The sequence below is a fragment of the Papaver somniferum genome, chromosome 10, assembly GCF_003573695.1.
Source record: "Papaver somniferum cultivar HN1 chromosome 10, ASM357369v1, whole genome shotgun sequence".
In the NCBI taxonomy this organism is placed as follows: domain Eukaryota; kingdom Viridiplantae; phylum Streptophyta; class Magnoliopsida; order Ranunculales; family Papaveraceae; genus Papaver; species Papaver somniferum.
This window is the reverse complement of record NC_039367.1, coordinates 89,967,171-89,971,439: the sequence shown is the minus strand read 5'-3', so window position 1 is coordinate 89,971,439 and position 4,269 is coordinate 89,967,171. Positions and strand designations below refer to the sequence as shown.

At 35.9% G+C, this 4,269-nt stretch overlaps 1 long non-coding RNA gene across 1 annotated transcript; it reads right to left on the bottom strand.

Annotated features, from left to right (window-relative positions):
* Positions 1-2,589: 2,589 nt before the first annotated feature.
* On the bottom strand, positions 2,590-3,481 carry LOC113317965. The gene is made up of 3 exons (XR_003344155.1): positions 3,426-3,481; positions 3,262-3,296; positions 2,590-2,836 (listed from the first exon to the last, which is right to left on the bottom strand). It is a non-coding gene; the product is annotated as an uncharacterized LOC113317965 (long non-coding RNA).
* Between the last annotated feature and the right edge of the window lie 788 nt (positions 3,482-4,269).

Here is a 4,269-nt window from a genome sequence, read left to right as displayed (position 1 = left end):
GTAAATTCCATCATAAAGATGACAAATCTCCATAATCAGGTACAGTTTACCCTGCAAAAAACCACAAGTAAAAGACGACAAATCTCCATAACTGAGTGCATGTTTTCTCATAAGTGCATATTGAAGACTAAAGACAATAGGCTCTGAATTGAAGACTGAGATTTAAGGTACTCCACCATCAAAAGCAACAGGCTTGCCAAAACGACTCAATTCCGCCTCTAGTTCAGCAATACTTTTATTAATTATCGACTGGAGGCCTGGGATGCGAGACTTGATTATAGTTCCCAAGTGCTGCAAAATCGACCATTATGCATCAGTTTGAGTATGAAATAAACCAAAGCTCATAGATAACCAAGTATAATTTTAGGAACAGCCAGACAACACGAGTTTTCGCATTGCCAATCTTTATAAATTGTAACCTATGTCACATATAAAAAACCCCTGATATTAAAAATGTACGTTAAGATGAGGATGGTCTAAATCTAGACAACGAGATTTACAAGTTAAATAGAGTATACACAATCGAAAGAGACACTCTGACATTTTAAATAAATTTGGGAGATAACCCATTTAACATGAAGAATTCCTAGCTTATCATCAGTACCCAATGAAATTTATTTTGTATTTGAAATAAAAACCATCCATCCCAAGCCGTAACAGCCATCATATTCTATGGAGACATTCGCAGTATTCCCCATTTTAAAGACAAACAAGGAACCAATCCACAAGCTACGATACTCCTACCCTATACCACTTGAATATCATTGCAGTAGTTTGCCAAAATAGGACTAATCAATCTACCATATAGAAATTTAAAAGATAATCCTAGCTACCAGTTTGGACTAGCTAGCCATACCACGTTCAATCTGGCACGATATCATTCTCAAATTCTAGTCTTCTAGTCGTTGATTATACATGAATCCCATAAACTAATTAATTCCAATTTATATATAAAAAAAAATGCATTTATAAGATATCATGTGGCAGTATAAATATAAACCCAATAGTTGGCAGAATACATGTTACCATATCCAGGACCGACATAGCCTTGGTTAGGATACATGTTAGGATCTTGAGAAGCTGAAACATATCCATAGCCTCCATTATTTTTGTCCACTGTAAACCACAAAAGCACACAGGTTACATCGCCAACAATTCCAAACGAAGGATTAACATGATCAATTAAAAACCCAATTTTAGCATCAACCCCTGACTACTATAACCCAATTTGAGAAACAATACCAAGATGCATGTTCTTGTCAAAAGACGGTTCTAACAACACAAAAGTAATGACAAGAAAACCACACATCAAGGATGTATCAGTACTTTGTATAATATGTAATACTGTTGTGCCTGCTTCCTACTTTTACGAACCAAAACTCAAGAATCGTGACCCATCCCTAAAACCAAAACCGAATGCACTTAGGCAAGAAAGAGCATTTGATTACAGATATTAAACCAACAGACAAACATTCTTTGTTGAAAGTATACTTATGCTCTGTTATAAGCATACTTAGACTCCCAAAACACTAGCTATGGCACTCCTGCAGTACCCTGTAAAAATATATTACAAAGTCAGATCAAAGATGAATTAAGGATCAAAGATACCAAAGCTAACACGAGGACACCCCCAACAGCTGCAGAACCAAACTCTATACAGGTGGTCCCCCAACATACTACTAATCCACTCAGGTTCTTTCCACATTTTGGAGTTTATTAGATGGAATCCCATGATTCACACCATATATACATCAACAAGGTTTATAAAATCTATACCCTGCAAAGTCACTTGCAAACCATAAATATCTGACAAAGCTCAGTAATATCAACAGACCCCAACAGAACCAAAGTGACCAATCACAGTTTGGAACAAGGTGGCCAACAAAAAACCCACCATTAACACTATGATACTAGAACAAAATGGAACATGTGTTTCGTAATTATTTACCTTTGTCGTGAGAACAGTTTGGACCATGCATATGCATTATAAAGTTGATAGTTCGAAACCCGGAACATCTCCGTCAGCTTGCCATAATAAATGACCATCACTTATGGCTTGGGAGTTTTCTTTACCATACACATCAAACCATGAATGTCTTACACAAAACGAAAAGCTTCCTGCACAAGATCAGATAACAAAATTCAGATAGAGAACCGAGGTAGTTTTTTCCACGCAAATACTTGGACTATGGAACTAATTATTCTCCACATACCTGCCAAAGTTCAATCTCAATTAGTCAGGTATGTCTTTCTGGTCCTTGTATTTGTTAACATTTGCAAGATGGTTTCTGATTATGTCGCAAAGCCTACAGAATTCAGTTGTTCTCTTGTGCTTCTTACAAAACTGGAAGACTCGGTGTGCAGTCATCATTACAATAGAGAGAAATATTACACTCAAACTCATCAAGACTGAAAAATCAAAAATGCCTAAGAGATAAAAAGCGGTTGAAAGGAGGTAAACCTAATTAAAATATCAGATGGCTTACCGCGTAGAATGCTTCTAGTTTAGTGTTGTTACGGAGAATTTCGAGAACCATTCTATAGGCCTCTAACCACAGAGTAACAAGCTCACGGTCAGATATATCCTTTCCCTTCTCTCCACCAATATAGCTCAGCATCAAGTCTTCAGGCCTCTTATCCGCTTCCAAGTCATCAATGTCTAGAGCTTCTTCTAAAGCCTCTGCCTGGGTCTTTGCATTCTCAACTTTCTCAGTTGAAAGATGCAAAAATGGTTTGATCACCTCTTCCAGAGAACCAACATTAACTTGTTGGCATACAATCTGGTACTGAATCAGTCCGTTCTTTGCAAACCGACCTCTCCTCATATCATACTTGTCTACAAGAAAATTACTTTGAAAGATTAACAAAGTAACACAAAAACCTAGTCAACTTGGATTAAAAATCATCATTCTAAGTCATATTGGAACTAAGAATAACATCATATGTAATCAAATACTAATATACGTACAACCACTGAAGTATTCATTTTACATGTTGTTAAAACAGAAATCCCGTTACATTTGACATCAACCAAAACAAAATTACTTCGAAGAAAACAGAACGTGCTTGTACATTAACATCACCAAACCAGTAATCCTTTCACATGAATTGAGACAAAATCAGTTAAAATTAAACATATTACTTCATTACCTAGACCCTAATACATGATCAGTAGACTAAATCTAAACAAACAAACCCCAACTTCAGTATCATGAAAACAACTAACATCACCCAAATACCAAAATCAGATAAAACTTTTACCTGATGAAGATGTTCCTATAACTTAAGTTGTCTGACTGAAATCAAACAATAAATACCCGAAATCAAACAAATACAAATAATGGTTAAAACCCAATGAAGACAGCCAACTAAAAAGAAAATCAAGTTGAAAGAAAAGAAAAAAAAATAAAACTCAAATTTTGCACCTGATGAAATTTGTAAAATCAAACCCTAATAACCGCACCAAATTGAGAAATCAACCTGAAATCAACCAATAATCGAAAAAAGCTTAAAACCCAACGAAGAGAATCAACCAAATCAACAAAAAATAAATAAATTAAAACTCAAATTTTGTACCTGTGAAGATTGCAAAATCAATCCCTAATAATCGCACCAAATTGAGAAATCAACCTGAAATCAACCAATAATCGAAAAATGATTAAAACCCAGTGTAGAGAATCAACCAAATCAACAAATAAAGTTATAAGAAAAGAAATAACGAGAACTTGAATTGAAACCTAATTGTACCTGATGTTGTTTGAAAAACCAAACCCTAACTTCACTAATGGCCAACGGTCTAACTACAAGATCGATGTTGTTTTTGTACTGAAGATCGGTGTTGGTGTTGTTCATGGATGTGGTAGATAGATGATTTCTTTGAAGGTAGTCGGTGGTGGTTGGAGGGAGAGGGAAAGACAAGCTGAGGAGTGAGGAGTGAGTGTGAAGAGGAGAAAGATGAGGCGTAGATAGAAGGAGAAGATATCTTTATCCTCGATAATAACGAGGTCTCTTCTTTCCGATCCAGCCATCCATCTCATCTCAATCAATGGCTCAAATCTTAAACATCTACAGCCGTTCATAAGACATCTAAAACAGTAACTGCAATGTACACCTGCGGGTCTCTGAATTGGAGTTCCAAGAGGGATACAAGGGTAAATAAATTTTGTTATTCTGAGACAGCTTATTAAGCTCTCGGATATGGTCCATTTTCTTATTATATCAGAGACGGTTATTTATGGTCGGCGGTCCAACTACCATTAATGAGTGTCT